Source organism: Gracilinanus agilis, chromosome 6 (genome assembly GCF_016433145.1).
Source record: "Gracilinanus agilis isolate LMUSP501 chromosome 6, AgileGrace, whole genome shotgun sequence".
Classification (NCBI taxonomy): domain Eukaryota; kingdom Metazoa; phylum Chordata; class Mammalia; order Didelphimorphia; family Didelphidae; genus Gracilinanus; species Gracilinanus agilis.
In genome coordinates this window covers 272,238,260-272,250,492 of record NC_058135.1, presented here as the reverse complement: position 1 = coordinate 272,250,492, position 12,233 = coordinate 272,238,260, and positions in this window count along the sequence as shown.

Sequence of the window (12,233 nt, the reverse complement as noted above, 5' to 3'; positions counted from 1 at the left end):
GTAACTGTGTGCGAAAGTAGGTGGAGAATCAGAATCGACTGGCAGTCCAAAGCTAAGCTAAGCTTTAGCCTGTAATTGGTACACCTAAAATAGAAGGAATGTACAGGAAGTGATGCAAAAGAAGTGCCTTTAAAAAGGAGTTATGACTTCCTGTGGGGACTACTTCGTTCTTTAAAGTTCAAGTTGTAGGCTAATGAAGAATCTGCTTACTGGACCTGAGACCTTGGACTTGGTGAGATTGTTCTTAAATCTCTCCCTTTGAACTACCATGTGGTGAGTGAAAAAAACTTGACTCCTTCCTGGATTTTTCTGAAGGGACTCTCCTCTTAAGAGAGGCTTCAACCTGAAGCTTTTGCTATTCATCGCCAGGCCCTCCCCACAAGGCTGAGGTCTAATTAGCCCTGCCTGGCTTGAGCCAGGGGCTGGAGCAAAATACTTAGTGTGTTAGGTTAGATATCTTGCCCTATCCTTTCTCTGATTTTCTTACTTTCACTCTCTCTTCTTGTTTGTAAATAAACTACCATAAAAGTAATTTTGACTTGAGTCTTTCATTTGGAATTGAATCAATTCCTGGTGACCACCTCTTGTATTCAACCATAACCATAATTTTTTTTACCCATTACATTTCATAAAAGGTAGTATAATCTCTTATTTTTAATTAGCTTTTAGTTTATTATTAAGTTGGTCCTTTTTTCGCAGATGCTCTATAGTTTCTATTTTTGACAATATTTTAAATTGAGTTTTCATTTATTTATTTAAATTACTTCTGAGTTTGGGGCCTGACATAGTTTTGGCCAATTTTAGTATATAGGAGTTGGGAAGGGGAAAGGAGGGAAGTGTAGCAATTACATTTAGGTTTTGACTCAATATGAGAGTTATAAAAGTTATAAAAGTGCCATTTATAAAATATTAGGCCCCTAAGTCAAAATGACAGCTTTTATTTACAGCAAGGTAGAGATATTGAAAGTGGGAAATATAGGAAGGAATCAGAGCCTTGTCTAGCCTACTGCCCTAAGTGCTGCTCTGGTAAAGTCCGCTCAGCCCCTGGCAGGGGCTCCCTCAAGTCCCAATCTCCACATGGAAGTCCTGGTGGCCCTGCCAGAAATCCTGGTGGTGTTTTCAGCCAGAGTTCCACCAATGCAGAATGACTCCAAGGAAAAGTATGTCTCTTCAGCTCTTCTCACTGACTCAGAATCCAAGGGAAGAGTCTCTCCAAAAGCTAAGGAAGAAATGATCTCCAAGGAACCAGCCTCTCCAAAAACCAAGGAAGGAAAGAGACCAGACCATGTTGGTCTCTTCTTTTATATCCCCTTTTTTCCACATCATTTCCTGTCTCTCCCCCTCTTCACAGAAACTGATTGCAGTCTTTCAATTTGCCAGGGCTAGGCAGTGCCCTTTGGAGGTGTCTCTAGTAAGTAACTTGAGAATTTTCTTGCTTAAGTGTTAAGTAGGGGTATTTTGAGTTCTTGATTTGATTTACTAAATTTGATTAACTAAAAATAGACAAAGAGAGAGTGATTTCTATCTTCACAATCCTCCCCGTGATTCTATAGGGAGAGGAACATGATGAAATCTCCCAGATTTATATGCCTAATCTCCCCAATGAATCATTTCACATAACTAGCTTATACCTCTAAAGATCTTCTAGCTAAAGGTTCATACAATATTGCACTTTCAAAGAGGAAATTGCAATAGTTGGAGATAAGAAGGAAATTAAAGAGAGAGAGCAAAACCAAAGATTGGTAGGCACATTGACAAAAAGCTAATTAGGGGACAATCCCTTTTGGCATAAGAGTTGACAATCAGAATAAACATGTTCTTGGATTTTACAAAAATTATACAGAAGTAATCTTCTATTTTTGATTTTTCTTTCAACCTGTTAACGCCTGCAATGTCTCTATTAAATGTTTCGTATTTTCAAATTGAGTTGTTCAGTGTTAATACAATTGCCTATTAGAGAGATAACAGTAATTTGTAGTTTATATTAATATGAAGCTTTAAGATTTACAGAGAATCTAATACCATGTTGAAAATTTGTTTGATCTAATCAAATGAGATATTTGCAAAGCATTTACTTAGCACAGTGCTCTCAAAGTAGTTGGTATTTACTATAAATGCTTCTTTGCTTCCCTTCCCTCTAGTCTGTTCCATCTTCATTGCTGAGAACTGCTTGGTGAAAGGAGAGAATTAGAGATTTGAGGGAGAGAAGAGAATTGGAGGGGCCACTTGGCCGAAAGGAAACAACTCTCCGCTAAACTGGTCCTGAGTGCTTAGTGTGGATATGAGTTGAGTGTTTCCTTGTGCAGGCAAGGTCCTACGCAGTTTGAAGGAGGGAGATAGGAAGGTTGGGAAAGGAAATGTTGAAGGCAGAAAGGCTAGACAAGTCTTTAAACATCACTGGGCAGTTTAACAACTGCTTGCTGTTTGATTTGTATGTTCAACTTGTTTTCCTAGCTATATTTTAAAGAAGCCATATTTTATGCCATATTCCTACAATACAAAGAACCTAGTGGACGCTTAATAAATTTGTGTTGGCTGATCAAATAAGACAGGAAGAACAGAGACACAAGGCAGAGTAAACTGTCTTTAGGGAGGAGCCAATTTTTTCTGTTGCAGGCCAGCCACTTTAGTGCCCTAGGCAAAACTTGCAGAACTGCTGTTGCTTTTCTTTGGCCACAGGGAACCTCATAGCACAGACCAAGACCAGAGGGAAGTTTGAATGACCAGAACTTCTTTGTAGCTTGGATCCCTTGTTGGTTGTGAATTAAGTTTTCCCTGGCTCATGGTGAGAATAGACTGAATTGAATAATCCAAGTCATTACACTTTAAAAATATCTTATGCCAATTTTATTATTATTATTATTATTATTATTATTATTATTATTATTATTATTATTTAACTTTTTAAATCCTTGACTTCTGTGTATTGACTTATAGGTGGAAGAGTGGTAAGGGTAGGCAATGGGGGTCAAGTGACTTGCCCAGGGTCACACAGCTGGGAAGTGTCTTGAGGCCGGATTTGAACCTAGGACCTCCTGTCTCTAGGCCTGGCTCTCAATCCACTGAGCTACCCAGCTGGCCCCACCAATTTTATTTTTTAAATAATACTTTATTTCCCCCCAATTGCATGTAAAAACAAATTATCACAAATTATACCTTTGGAGCATGTATGCCTGACTTTTCTTTACATAATCCAAGATCCATTCACCTAAAAAGTAAACTCATTAAATCAGAACTGTAAGTTGGTCACTCACTGATTCCCCCCCCCCCCCCCCCCATGGTAACTGATAAAAGCAAAGCCACATAAAGCATTTATTTAGATGCTTATTATGTATCAGAAACTACAAAGGAAAAAAAGTGACTCAGACTTATTCAGCTTTTTCTGCTTTTCTAATAGCAGAGACTATCAGGGAAGTAGGGAATGCTGAAAATCACACAATTTATAGATCATCAACAATCTTTAATTTTACTGCTAATATTCTAAATGTGAGTTTCCTGTATAATGACCATTTAATGAACATATTGCTGGAAGAGGTGAATCATATTAAACTTGACTTTATTGCATAAATGAAACCTGAAGAATGAAGGAAGTTGCAAGCAAGTGAAGATGGCTCACAGATTCTCCTCAGAGGGGCAAAGACAGTAATTTGCCAAGTGGGTTTCATGATATTTTGTTGTTCAGTAATTCAGTTGTGTCTAACTTCATGACCCTGTGAAATCATGATTTAGGAAGAAGGAATTAAAGAGTGTAAAGACTGGTAGATGACACAAAATCCCTATCTATACCTCTATAACAAAATCACAAACTTAGAATTTTATGAACATGTTCTTTAAAAAAAATCATAAAGCATTGAACATGTCAATTTGAGATTTGCACACAAAGAATGAAATGTTTATCAAAAAGTACATACTTCTTTTGACGTGGTCATTATCCTTTTTTTATTTTTTAGAAAGATTTTCCATGGTTACATGATTCATGTTCTTATTCTCCCCTCTACTCCCCTTAATCCCCCCCAACATCCCCTCCAAATCCCCTACCCCCTTAGCTGCTGGGCATTTCCACTGGTTTTAACAAAATGTGTCATCGATCAAAACCTATTTCCATATAGTTGTACTAGGGTGGACGTTTAGAGTCTACATCCCCAATCATGTCCTCATCAACCCATGTGTTCAAGCAGTTGTTTTTCTTCTGTTTCCACTCCTGTAGTTCTTCCTCAGAATGTGTAGAGAGTTCTTTTCCATAAATCCCTCAGAATTGTCCTGGATCATTGCATTGCTGCTAGTACAGAAGTCCATTACATTCGATTTACCACAGTGTATCAGTCTCTGTGTACAATGTTCTCCTGGTTCTGCTCCTTTCGCTCTGCATCAGTTCCTGGAGGTCTTTCCAGTTCACATGGAATTCCTCCAGTTCATTTTTTCCTTTGAGCACAATAATATTCCACCACCAGCATATACACAGTTTGTTCAGCCACTCCCCAGTTGAAGGACATCCCCTCATTTTCCAGTTTTTTGCCACCACAAAGAGTGCGGCTATAAATATTTTTGTTCAAGTCTTTTTCCCTATGATCTCTTTGGGGTACAAACCCAGCAATGGTATGACTGGATCAAAGGGCAGGCAGTCTTTTAGCGTTCTTTGGGCATAGTTCCAAATTGCCATCCAGAATGGTTGGATCAGTTCACAACTCTACCAGCAATGCATTAATGTCCTAATTTTGTGTGGTCATTATCCTTGAGTCAGCTGTTGAGTCAGATCATTGACTCTTCAGAGCTAGGATGAGATTAGTAATTAGTTTTTAAAAATTGGTATGAGTAAACCAATAAAATAAAAAATAAGAATAATGAGAAATAGGTTTGGTGTATAATTGAAATGGCTTAACTTTGAATTATTTTATTAACAAGTATTTGGAACTGAAAATAGGTGATAGAATGACATGGAGTCAGATTTTAACAAATATAAATTAATTGTCACAATGAGAACAAAAGAGCCCAGCAAGCACCTTAGTTAGACATGTGACATAACAGGAAGAGAGAGGTGCCAATGTAACTCTGGGTTATGATATGAGCTTATAAAACCTTTGGGAAAAGAATGTTGAATGATTATAACAGTATAGAGAGAAATAGTGTAAGGTTAAACCACTTTGAATAAAGCTTGTTAAGAGTGGCTCAGTGGATTGAGAGCCAGGCCTAGATACAGGAGATCCTGGGGTTCATATCTGGCCGATTCCTAACCCTAACCCCCATTGCCTAGCTCTTACCACTCTTCTGCCTTAGAACCAATGCACGATATTGATTCTAAGACGGAAGGTAAGGATTTAAAAAAAAAAAAAAAAAAGATCAGCTAAGCAGAGTAATTCTAAGAGCTTTCAAGGATGAAAGAGGAAGGACTACAAACAGGAGGAAAATGGCAAAAGATTTGTAAAGAAAATTTTTTTAAAGCTTTCTAATAGATAGCATTTATGCAGCACTATAATCATATCACCTCATTTTATCCTTACAAAAATCTCAAGAGGTAAATACTGTTATTTTCCCCATTTTACAGATAAGGGAACTGAGAAAACCATACGTTAAGTGACTACTCTAGTGTCACACAGATATTTTAATGCCAGATTTTCTTAAATTCCAAGTCTAGTGTTTTATTATCTAAAACACCTGTCCACCTCTCCATCCAGGTTAATGGAAACATACTCTTGCACTCTTCACAATCCTATTAAGTGCTTATAGAGGAGGTAGAAGTGATATTTAAGATTACAAAAAATAACTGCCCTGGAGGTAGTAAAATTGTTACTGTTTCCTAATGAAAAAATGTAGGGAGTATAAGATCTGCACATTGTGATTATTATTAGTTAATTATGAAAAAGCCTATGACTTTGTGGAAGCATGACATGTATTAAGAGGATTCTGTGATGATAAACATTAGATAAGTTATATGTAAAAAAAAAGATGTATGCTTTCTAGGTGGAGGAGCGATTGATTTCCTTTGTTTGGAGTAGTCTTCCAGATGTTCCTATTTGTGGATGACATTGTGCTGATTGCATCAAATGCCAGAACATTGCAGAGCTTTATGGAAGGAATATGTAATGACTCAAAAAAGAATTTGCCCTGGCTCTCCCCACATGCAATATCAAATGGATGAATAAAGTTCTTGTCTAGGTATCAACATATATTTCAAATGGACACCTTCCAATAGTGTGTATATCTGATACAGACAGTATGTGTAAGCAGTGAGTTGAATAAGAGAGAGAGTTGGATTTTTGGGGGGGAAATTTCAAATGCCTTTTGAAAGTAAAGGTTCAACTTTTAAATGTTAATATGACATCATGACATGGAACATTATTTCTGAAGAACTGAACATAGAACCACACAGGACAGTGGAGAAGGTGTGAGCAGACAGGAATATGTAACAGCTGAAGAATTGTGAAGAACAGGAGTTAAAGGACATCATAAAAGAATTCTACCTTAGAAAGAGAAGATGGACTGGGCCACATGGCAAGAGTGAGGAATGATAGGTAGTCTCCAGAGTGCTTTACAGATGCCCTGGTGATATTGGGTGAAAGGAACCTCCAGCCCTTTCATTTGCACTTCTAAAGAACTTTTTCAGGTATGGTTAGGAGGTTGCTATCCATAATTTTGAAGGAAACTCTTTTGAGCAGGTATGTATAAATCAGAACTATCTTAAATTGTATGTACATGTCTATATACATGTTTATTCCCTAATAGAATGTAAATTCCTTGCAGACAAGAAAGGTTTACATTTTTTGTCCTTGTTTTCTCAGAGCTTAGCATGGTACCTGACACATAGCTTTATAAATGTTTTCTGTATCTTATAAATATTACTAGAAGCAGCAGAGTAGGCAAAGTGCATAGAATACTGATTCTGTAGTCAGGAAGACATTAGTTGAGTTAAAATCTAGACTTAAGACACTTACAAGTTGTATGACTGGGAAAATCACCTTACCTATATTTGCCTTAGTTTACTCAAGTATAAAATGGGGACAATGATAGCGCCTTCCTCTCAGGGTTGTAAGGATCAAATAAGGTAATAATAGTAGGTGCTATATAAATGCTTATTCCCTTTTCTTCCCCCTGCCTCTTTTCTTTACTAGAGTGACTGTTATAAAAAGATAGCACAAGAGTATATTGGTTTAGTTAGCAGTCTCAGTGAATTTCTAGTAGATAACATTTGGAAGATTAAAAAACTAAATATTGGAACCAAACTGAAACCCACATAGATAGGGATAATATATGTATACATATATATATATTTTTAATTTTTTTTTGCCATTGTGTAATTCAAGGAATGAAATGGTGAGGTTAGCCTCATAGTGATTGTAAAACTCATTAGAATGTGATCCTGTAATCTTCCAATAATGCCTCCTTGCCTACCACTCTTTGGTGGGAATTGATAGCTTACTGGCAGTTATTGAGATTGCTATTTTGGAATTCTTTTACTCAAATAGAATCTGTTGAACCTAAATCTATATGTTTCCTTCTGTTAGTTTCTGCTTTGTGTCCACATTTGTTTAATACAGATTGCTTGTGTTTAGGAGAATTGGGCACTCACTGATGGCCCTCTTTCAGCAGCCATGTATGGATAAAGCTGTTCAGCTTCATGCTCCTCCCTCTGAGATTTGAACAGAATCTGTTCTGCTGAAGCTGCTGTTCCACTTTTCTGCTTTCTATATTTGTGCAGGAGTAGCAGCAGCAGCAGCTTGCTAGCTGGCGAGGCCTGGTGACTGCCTGGCTGTGTGGGCCTATACCCAGCTCCCACACCACTCGATTCAGAGCCAAGACTTGCATCCTTTGTCTTTTCTTGTGTGCTTTCGTCCATTTGTCTGTCTGTGTGCATATCTGTGGAGGACTGATTTTTCCAAGGGAAAGGTGTGACCTATTTGTTTTATTTCTTATTTTGCCAGTTTTCAGCTCTAGAAAATGTTTCAGAGACTGGGAGGAAAGAGAAGAAAAACATGTAATTGTCGGCCTGTCAAAATACTGGTAAAATGTATAAAACATTGATATCTACCAGAGGAGTGGGCTTGGACTCAAATTCTAATTTTCTTCAAGAGATTTTTACAGATCAAAAGTACCCTTCCTCAGAAAACCTGGAACTGCTTTCCTTAACATATTTGGTAGGGAAGGGCTGAGATTCTCAAAGAGTTGATTTTAGGTGAGGTGACCTGTTGACCTAGTCTAAAACTGAGAAATAGGTTGTGTGAAATGCCTTGTTTAAAAAATGGCTTATTGAGTAGTGCTTTATTTCTGTGTTTATGCAGTCCTTTATTGCTCAGCATTTTAACCCTCAAAGTGCTTTTTAAAATGTTTCTAGGTACTATTCCTCTTTAATGAATTACCTTGAAAAACTTAGAGGAAAAGCCTTGCTGGCAAGAGTTGATGCTTTAAATAAGTTCGTGTTTTTCAGCATATTCTCAGTAGCCAAAAGGAATGTAAACTCCAAACCTACTTTAAGTTCCTCTTGATTTTTTCTTTGTATTGCAGTTGGCTCCTTCTCCCCGGCCCTCCCATCCTCAAGTTCTAGAAGTGTATAGTTTGGAACAGGACTTCAGTGGAAAACAGGAGGTTCTGTGTGTATTTAGAGCCACGCTTGGATAGGAAAAGTCGACGGTCTTAATGTATAATTCTCTTTCCACGGAGGGATGGGTATGTTGCAGAATGCCATGTTAATTATTTGATGGAGGCTCTAGTTATGTTTAGAAAAACATCCTAGCATCCTTTGGTTTCACTATGCTTATGTGTAAGTATATATACTTTAAGTGTAGTCCTTGGCATGGAGTTAATAAGGAATACTCAATTTGTTGATTTCATTGGTTTTGAAAAACTGTTCTTAGAACAATTAAAATTCTTGCTTCATCTTCCCAATCTTTTTAAAGCTGTTGATTTTTCTTTGACATTTCCCCATCTGTAATAAAATCTTTTTTATACTTCCTGTGGGAAAATCATTGGAGATTATATCAGGGAGAGCTTCATTGTTATGTAATGTGAATTTTAGACTAACATGAAACAAACAGTTAAGCAGTTCACCACAAAAGTCATGTTTGTACTGAGATCTATCACTTCATTTGGAGATATGGTCTATCAGATCATCTACCATTACCTTGATGTTAAAAAGAGAATGTTGTTTGTATTTATCAAAGAGAAATTATTCCATTTGGGAGGGAATAGATAGATGACCTAAGCATGTCTTTCTTTGTGTCTTCTGAAGTGCTATACATTATACAGTATACAAGAAGGTGCTCAATAAATTGAGTAACCAAAATGGAATATTTTCTAATTAATTTGAATTTTAAAGAAGGAGTTGCTGGATTACGCATCATTTCAGTCATTACAAGGCTTTGGCTTGTACTGTACTTGTACTGGGAAAACCATAGCAATTCTGTGTATAGTATATATAATTTTGAATTACCTATGGTGGCTATGGAAAGTGTGTACAAAAAATTTTGAAAATTGATGTTAGTTCCTAATATCAGCATTCTTCATCAGTTTTTTTTAAACTGGAACTGAAAGTACACAATTGATTTTCATTTCATCTCCTTTTTTTTTTAACTCCACCTTTTGGGTACAAATGAAAAGTGTATTAATTAAAAGTGGGCTATGAAAGGGAGAGGACAAGCAAAGGACCCACAAACATTAAGTTGAATAATTAGTTCCTATATTGCAAAATTGATGGTTTTGAATATCATGGATGTTTTTCTGAAGTAGGAGATGTATTAGTTCTATAGGTGAAGAATAGTTGCGGGAGGAACAGAAGGCATAGGTGGAAACAGCTTTTATGATCAAATTTTTTAAATAGCCTGAAAATTTATGGGATTAACAGCAATTCAGAAATAGAAATCAGAAAATAAAAACTTCCTGAACTCCATAATTAATATTCCATTCCACCTTATCTCTAATTGCTGATTGTGCAGATCCTACCTCCCTAACCATATTGTAAATTTATTGAGGGCAAATACATACTGAAACTTCTTCCTAATGAACCTGTCACTGGACATTTGCTCAAGTTATTGATTTAATAATTTTCTAAATTCCCATTTTACAAACCAAAGGAAATCAAAGCATCAGCAGAGTAAATGTGGAGGACAGAGGAGGTATTGAGAAGCAGCTGAGGTTTTAGGAATTATTTGAAGGAAATGCAGGAAAGCATGTTAGTGGATATTTAAATATGAAAAAAAATTTAGAAGGGTGGTTTCAGAATGATGAAAAAGGGCTGAAAGAATATAGTGATGCAAATTCATCCAATTTCCTTAAAACCTTTAGGTGTATCTAGACCTTGATTGGGTTAGGATTGGATGATTTGATCATTCTTTTGGTGGTTATTAATCTGACTTTTTGATAAATGTTCTATTTTTCCTTGACTGGCTGAAATATATTGTGATGGTGGAGGAGGGCCAGGGATCTAATAGTGTTTTTGTTCTGTCTTGCATGTAAAGCTTATAAATATGTGGAATACAGACTGGTAGAAATGTTATTACATTCTGGATATTGAATTTTTGTTGGTTCTAGTTCTGTAGAATTGTGAAATGTAAGAACACAAAGAGACTGAATAAAGTTTTTTATGTTTTATCAAGAGCTGGACAAACTTCCTTAGAAAACACCGTATGGAACAATACTGCATGAATGCCCATGTACATGTTTCCTTGCTCTTGGGGTGGTGTTATGACAGATGGTGCAAGTAGGGAAGTTGGCTGCTCAGTCTAGGCTGATAGAGATGATGATTAGAGATGTAAGATAGTCTGTAAGAGTTTTTCTGTGTTAGTCACTTTACCTAAATGGGAAAGTAGCTTGGGTATGTGGAGATCTATGTATAGGAAAGTGGGAGAAGGAAGAGAATGAAGAGTGACCATTAGATAGTGGTGAATGTGTAGTGGAATATGGACTGTATTAAACCTCACTGGGAGATTAGGAAAGGGGAGAGGGAGAAGGCTAATTCCAAAGCCTCAGAGGTCTTCGCTGTTTGGAGTCATGACGTGAAATCTTGAATACATTTCAGACTTTAAAATTTTCTATTCAGACTTGAAGCTGTTTTGATTCCTTTCTGAGATACTAGGCCAATAGCTATATTTATAGAACTTGTTTTGACATGATGTTTCACCCTGCCCCTTGCCTTCCTTACTGGAATCCAGCTAATATTGCACTCTGGCTGGCAGGAAAGGTTGATGGAAGAAAATGCTACATAGAGATGTCCATTTGTGTGATCAAAAAAAGGGATTTCCAAACTTTATTATGAGACCAGTTCCAGTGTTTGCACCTGCATACTGCATGAAAATGAATTAACTGAGAGAATTTAGGAAGGCAGGACTTAATTTTCCAAATTACATTTGGGCTGCTTTTAAGACACCAAGATTATCATACAAATTTCAGCTAGTATAAAAAGTAATGATCAAAAATGCTTGCTTTAGGGAGACAGCTAGGTGACTCAGTGGATAGAAAGCCCCGCCTGGAGTTGAGGTCTTGGACTCAAATCTGGCTTCAGCTGTGTGACCTTGAGCAAGTCACTTAATTCCAATGACCTAGTCCTTACTTACCACTTACTTACCTTACTTACCACTGCCTTGAAACTGATACCTAGTATTGATTCTAAGAAGGCAAAGGTTTAAGGGAGGGGGGAGTTTGCTTTAGAGGAGGGGTGGTTTAACCTGCCTTTTTGATTTATTATGGTCCATTAGAGAATTATTCTTTTATACATATTGGGACTTAACCTCCTCATTGAGGAATAGTAGGAAAATGATACCCTGTAATCATAAAAAAGATCAAACTATTTCCTAAAACTAAATTGAGAAGGAATTCAACTTGGAATATCTTGGGTTCCAAGCTAAATTATCAGGGTTAGTAACCAGTACTTTTGGAGAACAGATAGCATTCCAGGAATATTAAAAACAAAACCCACCAACCACCTAAAAGCAGCCATTTAATTGTTTTCTATTTATTCATTGTATTTGTATCCCTAATATCTAGCACATAGCAGGCAATTAAATATCAAATGTGATAATGTATTTAATAGAATACTTTGAAAGCCTTGTAATGATATTCTGTATAATTCCTATTAGATGCCAAACTTTTCAATATGGGGACTCCTTCCACTAGTTCTAATGGCAGTCCATCTGTGCCTTCTTATCTTGTGTATTTATTCCCTTCCTTTGATAAGACCAGGTGGAGGAGAATCTCTGCCCAATTGGACCTTTTTTTTTTTTTTTTTTAAACCCTTACCTTCCACCTTG